The sequence below is a fragment of the Somniosus microcephalus genome, chromosome 10 (genome assembly GCF_052327205.1).
Source record: "Somniosus microcephalus isolate GS21.2 chromosome 10, FLI_Smic_1.0, whole genome shotgun sequence".
Lineage (NCBI taxonomy): Eukaryota > Metazoa > Chordata > Chondrichthyes > Squaliformes > Somniosidae > Somniosus > Somniosus microcephalus.
The window spans coordinates 130,041,492-130,058,857 of NC_140996.1; positions in this window are offsets into that span (position 1 = coordinate 130,041,492).

A 17,366-nucleotide genomic window follows, 5' to 3' on the forward strand; every position below is an offset into this window, starting at 1 on the left:
GAGGCATCCGCCCTCATCATCCTGCTGAGCACCATCGCACGGGAGGCATCGAGAACCCGGGTTAAAAAGAAAAAGAATTCTGACCACGAAGCCCTCCATCAGCGACAGGCAGTGATCATCCCTTCTACCACGGTGGTGGGTAAGTCGATCAGCGACACGAGCAGAAAGTCGGCCACGTTGACTGTGGAGTAGGGGAGGGAAAACGGAGGAATAAGGGCGGAGAGCTCGACCACGGCCGGTAGAAAGGGCCGGGCTGCAATCGAGGCCGAGAGGCGCAGCGACTGGGGCAGCTTAAGGCTCGAGAGCCGCGGAGAACTCAAACGCAGCCGGTGTACAGGACCGGGCTGCGAGGCAAAGCAGCGTCGGGGAGTTGAGAAGCTTGAGGCACGAGAGCTGCGGAGAATTCAAACGCAGCCGGTGTAAAGGACCGGGCTGCAAGCGGGGCAGCAAGACAAAGCAGCGTCGGGGAGTGAGAACCGCTGGGGAGGCGAGAACGGCAGCAGCAAGGCAATCGCCATTGCAGCCAGCGGGGGACGAAGGCAAACGCGGGAATCCGCCATTGTAGTCGGCGGGGGAAGAAGACAAGCGCGGGAAAGACCGCCAAGCGCGGGAAGCCGCCATTTTAGTAGGCGGGGGAAGAAGACAAGCACGGGAAGCCGCCATTTTGAGAAAAAGAAAAATTTAAAAACTTGCAAGGATGCCTAAACATGGGAGCATTAATACCTTTGATAGTGATATCGAAGATTGTACCACGTATGTAGAATGCATGGAAGTTTATTGTAAAGCAAATAAGGTACCAGATGATGAGAAAGCATTAACCTTATTAAGCTCAATGGGGGCGAAGACATATGGGCTATTGAAGCACCTTCTATCACCAAATAAACCGGCGGATCAGACCTTCGCGAATATTGTTACTGTCCTGAAAAATCATTTAAACCCCACGCCGCTGATGATAGCGGAACGATTTAAATTTTACAGAAGAACGCAGTTGAAAGACGAAAGCAACGCTGAATTTTTAATTGAACTACGTAAGCTATCGAAGTACTGTCAGTTTGGAACAGGGCTAGCAGATGCGCTGAGAGATAAATTTGTGTGTGGATTGTTAAAAGAAGGAACACAAAAGCGACTGCTTGAAGAGAACGATCTTACGCTTGATAAAGCTGTCACTATTGCAGCATCGCAAGAAGCCGTAGCGAGAGGCACTGCGGAAATGCAGCTATGGTCACCGGAACTCTGCACCAATCAAATGGTCTTGAGTACAGTAAAATGTTATCGTTGTGGAAAGACAACGCATGATCAGAACCAGTGCTGGTTCAAAAACCAGGAATGCAGAAAATGTGGCAGGCTTGGTCACATAGCTAAAGTATGCCGGTCAGGAAAGAAGACCAGCAACAAAAAGTCACCGCAGGAAAAGTACAAAAAGGTACACAAGGTGACAGAGAACAGTTCGAACGAACAGAAGTCAGATTCAGACTCCAGCAGTAATGAACTGGGTAGTCTAAGAGTATACAATGTTGGTAAGGAAGCAGACCTCCAAACAATTTGGGTCACACTTCAGATAGCAGGAGTCCAAGTGAAGATGGAATTGGACACTGGATCGGCATTGACGGTCATCAATAAGAAAGATTACAAAAGGTTATTCCCACATATTCCCCTACGGGATACGGAGATTGTATTGAAAACATACACGGGGCAAAGAGTATACCCCATCGGGAAGATAAAGGTAAAGGTGGTCCACAAGGGCAAAGAAAGCCGAGGCATGGACTTATATGTGCTACCTGAGGGAGGTCCACCACTACTGGGACGGGAGTGGATTAGGAAAATAAATATGGACTGGCATTCCTTAAAAGCACTAACGGTAGATTCCGGTACAAAAGATGTCAAACCTAAACAATTGTCCAGAATATTGGACGATGCTAAAGAGGTGTTCCAACAGGGACTGGGAACACTGAGAGGAATTACGGCAAACATCAAGGTTGAAGAACATGCAAACCCGAAATTTTTCAAAGCCAGACCGGTACCTTATGCAATACGACCTGCTGTGGAAGCTGAGCTGGAAGGGCTAGAACGTTCAGGAGTACTGTCTAAGGAAGACTGGAGTGAGTGGGCCACGCCCATTGTCCCAGTCATGAAGCGTTCATCGAGCAACAAGCCGGGGGAACCGGGGAAGGTTCGCATCTGTGGAGATTGCAAGATCACTGTTAATCCGGTGCTTCACACGGTGCAGTATCCGCTTCCACGGATTGAGGATATCTTCGCTTCGTTGTCTGGCGGGAAACACTTCACCAAGATAGACCTGGCGCAGGCGTACTTACAGATGGAAGTTGAGGAAGAGTCACGCCAGTATCTCACGATCAACACGCATAGAGGCTTGTACCGGTATAATAGACTGGTTTTTGGAGTGGCATCGGCTCCAGCAATTTGGCAGAGGGCCATGGAGCAGGTATTACAGGGAATTCCAGGTACACAATGTTACCTGGACGATATTCTGATTACAGGAGATGATGACGAGGAACACCTTGCAAACTTGGAACTGGTGCTCACCAGATTGAAAGAATATGGTCTTCGAGTTAATCGCCAGAAATGTGAATTCTTTCAGAAGCGGATCTCGTACTGTGGTCGTGTCATTGACCAGGAGGGGCTTCATAAGTCTCCTGACAAGATCGAAGCTGTTGTGAAGGCTCCCGCTCCGGATAATGTATCCCAATTGAGGTCGTTTCTAGGGTTGATTAACTATTACCATAAGTTTCTGCCAAATTTATCCACGGTGCTACACCCGCTGAATGCTCTTTTGCAGAAGGGAGTACCATGGAAGTGGAGCGAGGACTGTAAGAGGGCCTTTCGCGAAAGCAAGGCATTGATCACCTCAGAGGAAGTGTTGGCTCACTTCAACCCAACGCTGCCTATTCGTTTGGCTTGTGATGCTTCTCCATATGGTATTGGGGCAGTACTCTCACACAAGTTGCCAAATGGCCAGGAGAGGCCAGTTGCGTTTGCATCCAGATCATTGACCTCCGCTGAGCGCAACTATGCTCAGATAGATAGGGAGGCTCTCAGCCTTGTGTGGGGAGTAAAGAAGTTTAATCATTACCTGCAGGGCCAAAAGTTTACGCTTCTGACAGACCACCAGCCGTTGGTATCCATTTTTAACCCTAAGAAGGGTGTTTCGGTGATGACAGCACAGAGACTCCAGAGATGGTCCCTTTTCCTAGGGGCACATCAATATCAGATAGAATTCAAAGGTACAAAGCAGCATGGTAATGCTGATGGGCTGTCGCGCCTGCCACTACCTACAGAGGAGGAGGCACTGACGGTTGACCCTGTTGAGTTATTTCACTCGACCATCATCGAATGTTTACCAGTCACCAATGCAAGTATTGAAAGAGAAACCAGGAACGACCCGACACTGTCCAGGGTCTACGAAGTGACAGTGAAGGGATGGCCAGCACATGGTGATCCACTGTTACCGTCATTCTCAGCAAGACGAGAACAGCTGTCCGTCTGTCAAGGAACATTGATGTATGGAACAAGGGTGATTATTCCTCCTAAGTTAAGAGAGAGAGTTCTAAAGGAACTGCATGAAGGTCATCTGGGGGGAGTCAAGATGAAAAGCCTTGCTAGGGCTTATGTGTGGTGGCCGGGTATCGACCTACAGATAGAGGAGCTGACGAAAAGCTGCTCAGGGTTCCAAAAAGTGCAAAATGCACCTCCGATTGCACCACTGCATCCATGGGAATGGCCTTCAACCCCATGGCAACGTGTACATATTGACTTTGCTGGTCCTTTCATGGACTCCATGTTTTTAATTGCGCTGGACGCACATTCTAAATGGCCAGAAGTGATTAAGATGACTACCACTACCTCGGAAAAGACGATCGCGGTGCTAAGAACGATATTTGCGAGAAATGGATTGCCAGAACAAATATGTTCAGACAACGGACCGCAGTTCGTGTCAGAAAGAATTCCAGAAATTCATGAAGAAGAATGGGGTGAAACATTATACCTCTGCCCCATATCATCCGGCTACAAACAGGTTGGCCGAGAGATTTGTACAAACGTTTAAAAAAGCAATAAAGGCCATGAGCAAAAATCAGATTCCACTACAACACAAGGTGGACAAATTCCTACTGGCATATCGAAATGCCATTCATGCAGTGACAAACCAAAGTCCTGCCATGATGTTCTATAACAGGAGGTTGTGGTCCAGGTTGGACTTGTTAAAACCAAATGTGCGGAGGGAAGTTGAAAACAAACAGTTCCAGCATATAAATAACAAGACCACTCGGAGCTTCGAAATAGGACAACCAGTGTTAGCCCGGAACTATAAAAACGAGAAATGGCAATCTGGAACAATTCGGGCCAGACAAGGACCCCTGATGTACACGGTAGATATTGGTGAAAATGTAATACGGCGTCATGCTGACCAACTGGTAGAATCGAGAACAAGGGTCGAACCCATGGTTACGGCAGAGACAACCGTGAAAGAAGTTAGTGAACCTGAAGCATCTACCTCAGAAGTGAATGTACCTGATGATGATGTCCAATCCATAAGAGACCAACTAGATGAGTCACCCCAGCAACGAGAATCAGAGACCCCTGAAAGGCGTTATCCAACTCGAATCAGGAGGCCTCCTCAGAGACTGAATCTTTGAACTGTTTTGCATGAAGTTGTATATATATATATGTTATTATGTTATGTTAAATGGGGATATAACTGTTAAGCTAAAAAGGGAGGATTGTGGTGTATGTAACCTGTTCCACCTTAAGAGAACTACCTTAAGAGATGTACTACTTTCTCTTGGCTGCTGTATACTGTAATACCGGTGGTGACCACACCGGTATATAAGTGTTGTGCAAGGATTTGCTGGGCAGTTCAGCCCTGACCTTCGAATAGTAAAGACCTGTTAAAAGTTATTCTTGTTGTCTGTGTCCAGTGATTGATCCTAAACATAACTGGGACATACAGACTCGACAAAGGCGCTATCCAGAAAGGATCAGGATGCCTCCCCAAAGACTGAATATATAAATAGACTATTTTCAGCTAATGTTGCATGTTAAAAGTGTTAATTGTAATTAGTTTGATATTTAATTGTTATGGTACTGTTAATCTAAAACGGGAGGAATTATAATGTATGTACCTTTAAGTGGGGAACTATCTTTTACAGCTCATGTATACTGTAGTACCAGCAGTGACCACACCTGTATATAGCCCTGAGTAGTAATCTGTACAGATCAGTTGCAGTGTGAGCCACGTTGAGTAAACACCTGTTGTACCGTTCTCCGCAGTCTGTGTCTTATTATACACGGACATAACACTCCTTCTGAGAGAGAGAGAGAGATTTGGAGAGACAAAGAGTGAAAGAGAGACTTCTGCATTGAGTCAACGCTGTCTGAGGTAGTTTTGGCTTCTGACCATAACTTTGCAGGTACTTTGGTTTTCGACCTTCGTAACTTTGATTGCCTAGATACTATGTGGGCTGCAGTGGATGGGGGCGTCGTCCTTCTCCATCACATTCGGAGGGCACAGAGCTGCAGAGAGAGAGTGGCCATCATGGCCAGATGGAGGAGGGCCAACAGGCCTCTGTACAGGAGACCTTACCCTCCCAGGGTTTTTCGCCAACAGTTCTCCTACATTAATATGTCTGAGGAGCAGTGTTTGTGAAAACTCCGTCAGGTTACAAATGCCCTCTTTAAAAGGAGACAAGAGTACATCTCTTTCCCCATGACCCCGGACAAGCAGCAAGAACACACAATGGGCTTTCCCATGGTGCAGGGCGCATTGACTGCACGCAGGTGGCTTTGCGTGCGCCGCAAGAGAATGCCGAGGATTTCCGCAACCGAAAAGGCTTCCATTCCTTAAACATTCAGTTGGTCTGTGACCACAGACAGCTGATACTCGCTGTCAATGCCCACTTTCCTGGCAGCAGCCACGATGCCTTCATCCTGCGCCAGACTTCTGTGGCAGACCTTTTCCAGGCACCGCATCACCCAGGTGGTTGGCTTCTCGGGGACAAGGAATATCCTCTGTGCACCTGGCTGATGACACCACTCTGTACGCCCAACACCCCTGCTGAGCTGCGATACAACGAGAACCATCAAGCTACCAGGAACATAGTTGAGCACACAATCGGCGTGCTCAAGCAACGGTTCCACTGTCTGGACCATTCTGGAGGACCCCTTCAGTACTCGCCTGAGCGAGTCTCCCACTTCGTTGTTGTGTGCTGCATGCTGCATAACCTTGCAATCCTCAGGACCCAGCCAATGCCACCAGACATTGGAGCACCACCAGAGGAGGGGGAGGAAGAGGAGGAGGAAGATGAGGAGGATGACCATCAGCAGCACACAATGTACAAAGTGAAAGGGCTGTCTGTCAAAGTTTCATAGCAAGTCCCTTCTAGGCCCTTTGAGGAAATGGCTTCTGCCATTCAAACAACCGGAATGAAACCATCCCGCAACCCCTAAGCCGGTCAAGGCAACAATGATTGCAAAGACGAAACATGTACATTTTGAATACAGAAAATTATTTATTTTACAAACTCTGTGTGTCTCATTTCTGTAATGTATGTAATGTATATATATACCTTAAGGGAGAGAACTACTTTTTACAGCTCCTGTATACTGTAGTACCGGCAGTGACCACACCTGTATATAAACCCTGAGTAGTGATCTGTACAGTTAGTTCTAGAGTAACCCTCATTCAGTAAACACCTGTTGAATCGTTCCCTGCAGTCTGTTGTCTGATTATTGAAGGACACAACATTAAGATACACGGATATAACATTGGTGATGAGGCAGATTCGCACCTACCTGCAACTCTGCATCACCTCCCAGGGATTCGCTCCTGGAGAATAGTGGAAGGAGGTCGAGTCCAGAAGCACGGGCGTCAACCACGGGCAAACCGCCCAGTCATCCAGCGGAGATTTGAGCATCGCAGGGGAGGCTGTCGAGAGCCAGGCTTGGCTTTCCAGTCACGGTGGTCCAGCGAAACGGGCTGGCAACAGGTACTGCGCAGACCCTTCCCGGACAGCGGCAGGCTAGAGCCCGACCGAGCGGCACAGAAAAAGGCCGAGCAGCGTCGACGGGAGAGAGAGAGAGGGCAGAGCGCACAGGGTGCAGCTGGTGTTCAGGACCGAGCGGCGTCAACGGGGGAGAGAGACGAGAGAGAGCAGAGCGCAGTCGGTGGTCAAGGGCCGAGCAGCGTCAACAGGGGAGAGAGGCGCGCAGGAAAACGCGAGGCACTGCCATTGCCACGAGGACCGCAGAGAGCGGCATTGGCAGCAGCGCAGGAGCAGCGCATGAAACCCACAGGGCGTCACCATTTGCCACGAGGACCGCCGAGAGCGGCATTGGCAGCAGCGCGGGAGACGCCATTTTAAGCTGCAGCGGGGAAGAAAGGAAAGCGTGGGAGATGCCATTTTAAGCCAGTCTAACCACACACAAAAATGCCGAAGAGTGGCAGTATCACAGCGTTCGACAAAGAAGTCAAAGATTGGACGACATATGTCGAACGCATAGAAGCATATTGCAAGGCGAATGAAGTGCCAGATGACAAGAAAGCGCTGGTATTGTTGAATTCAATGGGTGCAAAAACGTATGGCTTACTACGAAACCTAGTAACCCCAGAGAAGCCAGTAGAAAAGGATTTTGAAAACAGTGTCAATCCTAAAGGACCACTTAAACCCCACACCGCTGCTGATAGCAGAAAGATTTAAGTTTCACAAAAGGAACCAGCATAAAGATGAAAGTAATGCTGAGTATTTAACGGAACTGCGCAAGCTATCGAAACACTGCCAGTTTGGAATGCGACTAGCAGATACTTTAAGGGACAAGTTTGTGTGTGGGCTTCAAAGTGAAGGAACCCAGAAACGGCTTCTATCAGAAAAGGATCTTACGCTGGACAAGGCTTTCAGCATTGCAGTATCACATGAAGCAGCAGCACGGGACGCTGCAGAGATACAACGGAGACCACAAGAATATGGCACATATGAAATGTCATACATTACAGTGAAGTGCTATCGCTGCGGCAGAACAACACACGACCATAATGATTGCTGGTTCAAGGACAAAGTGTGCAGACAGTGTGGAAAAGTACGACACATAGCAAGAGTCTGCAGGTCGGGAAAGAAAACCAGCAGCAAGAAATCTCCACAGGAGAAGTACAAGAAGGTACATAAGCTAACGGAGAATAGTTCAGACGAACAGAAGAGTGATACAGACCCCGGAAGCAAGGAGCTGGGTTGTCTGAAACTACATAATGTGATCAAAACAGAGGATCACCAAACTATCTGGGTCACGCTCAAGATAGCAGGAGTCCAAGTGAAAATGGAATTGGACACAGGATCAGCCCTAACAGTCATAAGCCGAAGGGACTACAAGTGGCTATTCTCACATATACCCTTGAGAGATACAAAGATTGTCTTGAAGGTGTACACGGGGCAAAAAGTCTACCCCAAAGGAAAAATAAGGGTGAACGTTATATATAACGGCAAGGAAACACCAAAAATGGACCTATATGTATTGCCAGATGGAGGACCACCACTACTAGGACGTGAATGGATCCGGAAGATACAGCTAGATTGGCATTCCATACAAGCACTGACTGTAGATGCCAAAAATGATGATGACGTCACACCTGGACGACTGTCAAAAATGCTAACTGATGCACAAGAAGTGTTCCAGCAGGGACTCGGAACACTAAAAGGCATAACAGCTGTAGTGTATGTAACCGTCTACCTTTAAGAGACTATTGTATGTAACCGTTCACCTTTAAGAGAACTATTTTAGGTGTGGCACTACTTGTTTGGCTTCTGTATACGGTAATACCGACGGTGACCACACCGGTATATAAGTGCTGTGGCATGATTTATAGGGCAGATTCGCCCTGACCTTCGAATAGTAAAGCCCTGTTGTATGTTACTCCTGAAGTCTGTGTCGTAATTAACTGCACAACCCACAGACTTTACAGTGGCGACGAGTCCGATCGTACCCTGCGGCAACAATATTTTCAAGCACCGAAAGAGCGTCGAAAAGAGGCAACCGCCCTCGTCATTCGGCTGGGAGAAAACTCAAGGCTGCAGCAATAGAAAGGAGGAAGACTTTAGCGACAAAAACTTCCATCAGCAACAGGCACTGACTGTCCCTTCTGCCACGGTGACTGTGAGTAAGGGAAAGTGAAAAGAATAGCCGGAGGATAAGGGCTGGGCACTTGACCACGGTCGAGGGGGAAAAGGAGCCAGACAAAAAGTCGGGTCCAACGGCGTCGTGAGAGACCGCGACCGGCGGGAAAAGCCGGGCGGTGACCGAAGCCACGAAGCGCTGCGACCGGGAGCGTAGGCGCGGGAAGAGAGAAACTCAGCCGCAGCCGGGGAGAGAAGCACCGGACTGCGAGAGGGCTGGGAGGCGCGATTGGGGTCCGAGCGAGCGGGAGAGGCAGAGCCGACCAAGAGAGACTGCGCGAGAGCCAGTCCAGCGGCTGAACTGTCCTCCGTCAACGGGGTGTAACCAGCGCCGGTAGAGCCGAGCGAGCGGGAGAGAGGCAGAGCCGAGCAAGGGGAACTGTGCGAGAGCCAGTCCAGCGGCTGAACTGTCCTCCGTCAACGGGGTGTACCCAGCGCCGGTAGAGCCGAGCGAGCGGGAGAGAGACAGAGCCGAGCAAGGGGAACTGTGCGAGAGCCAGCCCAGCGGCTGAACCTATTCGCCGTCAACGGGGTACCCAGAGCCGGTCGCCCTGCCATAAAATTAAAAAAAAAAGGGAAAGCCTTGAAGCCGACGCACAGGCTGTGAACCTGAAAGCCAGCGGCCGTCGCCCGTGGGGAAAGTGTACCCCTCCCGCCAGGGAAGAAACGCGGGAAGCCGCCATTAGGCGGGGAAGAAGACAGAAGCGGGAAACCGCCATTGAAGTAGGCGGGGAGAGAAGATAAGAGCGGGAAACCGCCATTTTCGCGGGAAAACCGCCATCTTAGAAAAAAAAAATCATAATTTAAAGAAATACTTGTGTTGTTCCCAAAGAGAGGAAGATGCCTAAGCGTGGTAACATCAACGATTTTAATTCCGAGGTAGAAGACTGGGCCACGTATGTGGAACGCATTGAGATCTACTGTGAGGCCAATAAAATAGAAGAAGATGACAAAGCTATAACCTTGCTGAACTCGATGGGCGCAAAGACATACGGGCTCTTGAAGCATCTACTAGCACCAGTTAAACCGGTGGATCAGACTTTCGATGATATTGTGGCTGTCCTGAAGGACCACTTGAACCCTACACCGTTGATGTTGGCGGAACGATTCAAATTCTATGCGAGAACGCAACGGAAAGACGAAAGCAACGCAGAATACTTGGTTGAACTGCGTAGACTAGCGAAATACTGCCAGTTTGGAGGGAATCTGACAGAGGCATTGCGAGACAAGTTCGTGTGCGGGTTGGCAAAGGAAGGAACGCAAAAGCGACTACTCGAAGAGAACGAACTTACACTTGACAGGGCTGTCCTTATTGCAGCATCGCACGAAGCCGCAGCGAAGGGAACTGCGGAAATGCAGCTAAAGACAACAGCACTAAGTGTGGATCAAATTACCTCGACAACAACAAAATGCTATCGTTGTGGGAAGACAACACACGACCAGAACCAATGCTGGTTTAAGAACCAGGAATGTAGGAAATGTGGCAAACTGGGTCACATAGCTAAGGTATGCCAGTCAGGGAAGAAGACCAACAACCAAAGGACCAACAACCAAAGGAAGCCATCACAGGAAAAGTACAACAAGGTACACAAGGTGGCTGAGAAGAGTTCAGATGAACAGAATTCAGACTCAGACCCAAACGGCCAGGAGCTGGGTAGTCTGAGAATTCACAATGTGAGTAAGGAAGCTGACCTACAAACTATCTGGGTCATGCTAAAAATAGCTGGAATCCAAGTGAAAATGGAGTTGGACACTGGATCAGCTCTATCAGTCATAAATCGAAGGGATTACCACCGGCTATTCTCACATATACCCTTAAGAGATACCAAGTTCGTATTGCAGACATACACGGGGCATAAAGTATACCCCATGGGAAAGATAAGAGTCAAAGTGAGAGATAGGGGTAAAGAACACCCAAGAATGAACTTATACGTACTACATGAGGGAGGACCACCACTTCTAGGACGGGAGTGGATCAAGAAAATAGACATGGAATGGCACTATCTAAAAGCCATAACGAGTGAGGACTCGGTGCAGACAATCAGCTCAGATTCTGAAACGGATGACGAAAAGACCAACCCAAATATGAAAGACAAGGCTGAAATGGACTTGCCGACGAAGGTTGGAAAAACGAAGGCATGCATAAAGGCTTATGCTCCAGAGAAGAACAAAGTTTCAGAACAGAACTCCACCGAACAACGACAACCTAGTTCGACAGAAAATTCTGAGCCTGTTCAAGTTACGGACATATCCATGACGGAAGAACACCGAGCTCGGACTCAAACTTATTTCAAATTATGACAACAATTCGAACAATTGAGTTACCGTCTCGTACAAGAGATGAAAACAATGAAAAAGTTCTATGACACCGAATGGGAGAATCTGGAAAGACAACAGAAGCAGCTAGCTCAAGCAGAGAGCGACCATAGAGCCATCGTGACCAATTACCGATCACATCTCCCTTATGCTGTTCAGGAGTTAGAATATTTGCAGGAAGAAGCAAATGAAGAGGAATCTTCAGGAAGCCAGGATTTTATTCCAGTTCTTCTCTACGACTCCTTACAAGCAGAGTGTGAGAAGTTGAAAGAACAGTATGAACAGGCCCAGGCTACAATTCTGGAAGGGGTTAACTCGGCAACCTCCGAAAAGCTAGTTTCAGTGGAAGCATATGAGCAACTGAAGGTTGAACATGAGCAAGAAGTCCAAAGGCTGCAGGAAATTCTTGATGAGCTCAAGGCCAAGACAGACTCATCGGTAGAAGTTCCATCCATAGATGAGAAATTAGAGGTGAAAGACATGGCAGAACCTGAAAGACAAGATGTACAAGAACTCATAAAAATATTAAAGGAAACCCAAGACAAATATGGGGCGGCAATGACAGAGATTCAACAACTTGAAGAACAGATTCAACTGGGAATCCGTTCAGTGGAAGAAAAGGGAACTGTAAGAAACACAGAGACTGTAAGAATGGCCTCTGAACATGAGCTAGAGAGCATCAAGGCGCAACTTCTCCGAGCACTGGAAGCCAAAGTACAAGAGGAAAAGAAGGTGAAAGCATTGGAGGAAAAGGTGGATGAAATGGAGAAGACTCTGACCCACAGTGTTCCCGTGGAAGAGTTAACGGTCAGCCAACTCCTTCATATGCTGAAGGACAAGACTCTACAATGGGAACAATCTGAACATGAGCTTCAATCTTCAAAGGGAAGGAGTTCGGAGCTCTCAAAAGTTATGGAAATAGCTGAGGTTGCAACACAGATTTTACAGGGATGCCAAAAGTACACTGAATCACATCAATGTGAACAGCAGAATGTTGAAACAGCTGCTCCAGTAGAAGGATTGAATAGCCTGGTCAATCAATCCCCGAGGGAAGGGGAAGTGTTGAAATCACAAACGAGGTCATTAGTGAAGGATTTGCAGGAAACCCAGGAAGAGCGGGATGAATATGAACGCATGAAGAAGTCTCTTCAGGAAAGATGTCTAGGGAGGGAACAACAGTCGGCTAACGCCCAGTTGGGTACGGAAGAAGTAGCAGGCCCTCTCGCTAGACTAGCTCAGGACGACACCGAATATTACCATGACCTGTTGAGTGACACTGAATATTACGAGGATCTGGTCTGCCCAGCTTGTGATGAAAACTCCCAAAGTGCAGAAATCAGGATGAAGCACTTAAAGTCTAAGGAACATAGAGAGATGGTGGCGCTACAGCTGGCAGCTGATAAGGGAGCCCCGAGAGTCTCCAAGAAGCAGAAAAGAAAAAGAAGAAGCAGAAGATGATAACCATCAAAATCATTATGACTCCTACCAGATCATGCACGTGGGCCCTACAAAGGGAGATAAATCAGTTGGAAAGTAAGGAAAATTACCAAGGCAATACAGCTGTTTGTAAAAGTCAGCATTGCTGGTTCAGCAGGATGGGAGTTCAAGCTGTTACGTCAAGGGGAAGACTAGTGGAGGAGTCACGCTAGCAATGTGAACCGGCTACACCACAGCGATGTTGTTCGGACCGTCAAGACTAGAGACTGAATCTATACACTGTTCCCACAGAGACTGAACCTGTGAACTGTTTCCCACAGAGACTATATCTGTAAATTGTTTACCTGAAGTTGAATATATGTATGTTAATGAGAAATAGTATGTTGTAAGCTAAAAAGGGAGGATTGTAGTGTATGTAACCGTCTACCTTTAAGAGACTATTGTATGTAACCGTTCACCTTTAAGAGAACTATTTTAGGTGTGGCACTACTTGTTTGGCTTCTGTATACGGTAATACCGACGGTGACCACACCGGTATATAAGTGCTGTGGCATGATTTATAGGGCAGATTCGCCCTGACCTTCGAATAGTAAAGTCCTGTCGTATGTTACTCCTGAAGTCTGTGTCGTAATTAACTGCACAACCCACAGACTTTACAACAGCGACAATCAAAATAGAGGAAAATGCAAGCCCAAAGTTTTTTAAGGCCAGACCGGTACCTTATGCGATCCGCCCAGCCGTCGAAGCAGAGCTGGAAGGTTTGGAACGTTCAGGAGTACTGTCCAAAGTGGACTGGAGCGAGTGGGCTACACCCATCGTTCCTGTAATGAAGAGGTCATTGAGTAATACGCCTGGGGAACCAAAGAAGGTTCGCATCTGTGGGGACTTTAAGGTGACAGTGAACCCAGTCCTTCACACTGTACAATATCCGCTTCCGCGGATTGAAGATATTTTCGCCTCGCTATCTGGAGGGAAATGCTTCACTAGGATTGATCTGGCCCAGGCGTACCTGCAAATGGAGGTAGAAGAAGCCTCGAAACAGTACCTCACGTTCAACACTCAAAGGTCTCTACCAATACAACCAGCTGGTGTTCGGGGTAGCATCAGCTCCGGCTATTTGACAAAGGGCAATGGAACAAGTCCTGCAAGGGATTCCAGGGACCCAGTGTTATTTGGACGACATCCTGGTCACGGGCGAAAATGACAGTGATCACCTCGCCAACCTGGAGCAGGTGCTCACTAGATTGAAAGAATATGGGCTCCGAGCTAATCGCCACAAATGCGAGATTTTCCAGAAGCAGATCTCGTATTGTGGCCACGTTATTGATAAAGAGGGGTTACATAAGTCCCCTGAAAAAATTGAGGCAGTAGTCAAGGCTCCAGCACTGGAAAATGTGTCACAACTGAGGTCGTTCCTCGGGCTGGTGAACTACTACCATAAGTTCTTGCCGAATTTGTCTACCGTACTACACCCACTGAACACCCTACATCAAACGGGGGTACCATGGAAGTGGTGTGACGAATGTAAACGAGCTTTCCAGAAGAGCAAAGCATTGATCACATCAAAAGAGGTGTTGGCTCATTTCAACCCAGCACTACGAATTCGGTTGGCGTGTGATGCATCACCCTATGGCATTGGAGCGGTGCTGTCGCACAAATTCCCGGACGGCTCGGAGAGGCCAGTAGCCTTTGCGTCTAGGTCGCTAACCTCAGCCGAGCGTAACTACGCCCAGATTGACAGGGAGGCCCTCAGCCTAGTGTGTGGAGTGAAAAAGTTCAATCACTATCTGCACGGGCAGAAGTTCACCTTGCTGACTGACCACCAACCACTTGTCTCCATCTTTAATCCAAAGATGGGTGTTCCGGTGATGACTGCGCAACGACTACAAAGATGGTCCCTTTTTCTAGGGGCGCACCAATATGGAATCGAGTATAAGGGCACAAAACAGCATGGAAACGCGGATGGGCTATCACGCCTGCCACTGCCTACTGCGGAGGAAGCACCAGCAGTGGATCCTGTTGAAATATTTCATTCAACTATAATTGAATGCTTGCCAGTAACTAACGCTTGTATAGAGAAGGAAACCCAAAATGACCCGAAACTGTCTCGGGTATATGATTTGACGGTGAAGGGATGGCCAGCACATGGCGACTCACTGTTGCCAGCATTCTCATCCAGAAGAGAACAGCTGTCAGTATGCTAGGGGACCTTGATGTGTGGATCCCGAGTGGTAATTCCACCCAAGTTAAGGGAGAGAGTGCTCAATGAGCTTCACGAAGGTCATCTGGGAGGGGTGAAAATGAAAAGCCTTGCTAGGGCTTATGTGTGGTGGCTGGGGATCGATCCGCAAATCGAGGACCTGACAAAGAGCTGCTCAGGATGCCAGAAGGTCCAAAATGCACCACCACACGCCCCTCTACACCCATGGGAGTGGCCCTCATCTCCATGGCAACGGGTGCATATTGATTTTGCTGGTCCATTCATGGACTCAATGTTCTTAATAGCCATGGATGCGCACTCGAAATGGCCTGAGGTGATCAAAATGTCCTCCACCACCACGGAGAAAACTATTGCAGTCCTACGGACCATTTTTGCCAGGAACGGCTTGCCAGAGCAGATTTGCTCTGATAACGGGCCACAGTTTGTGTCCGAAGAGTTTCGAAGATTTATGAAAAGGAATGGGGTAAGGAATTATACATCTGCCCCGTATCATCTAGCCACAAATGGATTGGCTGAGAGGTTTGTACAAACCTTTAAAAAAGCAGTAAAGGCCATGTGCGATGACGACATTCCACTGCAGCATAAGGTGGACAATTTGCTGTTAGCCTACAGAAATGCAACACATGCAGTCACCAACCAGGCCCCGGTCATGATGTTCTTTAACCGAAGGTTGAGATCTCATCTGGATTTGCTCAGACCAAACATACGAAGAGATGTTGAGAGTAAGCAATTCCAGCACATCAATGAGAAGCCGACAAGGAGCTTCAATGTAGGGCAACCAGTCTTGGCCCGCGACTACCGAACAGAGAAATGGCAACCAGGAACGATATGCACATGGCTGGGGCCACTAATGTACACAGTGGAAGTTGGGGAGAACATTGAGAGACGCCATGCTGACCAGATCCTAGAGTCACAGGAACGAGTCAACCCCATGTCTCGGCCATACGTACCTGGTGAGGAACCCGACGTACAGGTCGCATCTACCTCAGAAACAATAGCATTGGAAGCTGATGAATCAACTGACGACAGGGTGTTAGAATCGGATCCGCACCAAGAGCGAGACACTCGGGAAAGGCGTTATCCAGAAAGAATCAGGAAGCCTCCCCAGAGACTGAATATATGAATGGACTATTTTCATATAACATTGTATATTAGAAATGTTAATTGTTAAATGAGTATTATGGTACTGTTAATCTAAAAGGGGAGGAATTGTAATGTATGTAATGTATATATACACCTTAAGGGAGAGAACTACTTTTTACAGCTCCTGTATACTGTAGTACCAGCAGTGACCACACCTGTATATAAACCCTGAGTAGTGATCTGTACAGTTAGTTCTAGAGTAACCCTCATTCAGTAAACACCTGTTGAATCTTTCCCTGCAGTCTGTTGTCTGATTATTGAAGGACACAACATTAAGATACACGGATATAACAATTTCCGCAGGACAAACTAATAGAAAGAAACACAAAAAAAGCAGTCATTAACATAACTGGCTCTCACAACCTGGAGACAATGTCCAAAGCAGTTAAAAAATTATCACGAACCTCGGCCTTTAATAAAACAATGAACAACATTTTGTCACACCTCCTACTTTTTTCCTATCAAGGGTGATCTGCTTGCCTTGTGAAATTCCGCCGTTCCCACCCTGCAGCTCCTCCGTAATGGGGCCCCAGTGGCTGCAGCAAGGCTGGTGGAAGGCTGCTGATTGTCACAACCTGAGACTGCAGATGCCCTTGAAGGACAGCCTCGACCAGCTCTGGGCCTGGAGGGCCCAGCTGCAGACTGCACCAACTCTGCATAGGCAGCAGCAGTCTGTCCTACAGGTGGTGGCAAGTGCAGTGGAGAAGTGACAGTGGTGGCAGCAGGAATGCTGTCATCTTGAGAGAGGACAGCAACTCCCTGCTCGACCAACACACTGGCACTCCCACGGGGCAGCACTTCAGCATCTGGCGCAATCTGCTGGAGCAAAGATTGCTGGCCTGCTGCGGTGCGGTGAGAGCCCCGGGGAAATGTGTCCGAACCAGCGAGGATGGCAGCAGTCATTGCTCGCGTGGCCTCAATCTGAGTCTGCATGAGAGCAGTCAGAGATGGGGCCATAGCAGCCAGTGACTGAATTGCAGCACTAAACATTTGCGTGGCATCCACCTGTGCTACAGCGAAGTGCTCCACACTCCTTGCCAGTGATTCAATGGATTCGGGCACGCTTGCCACTG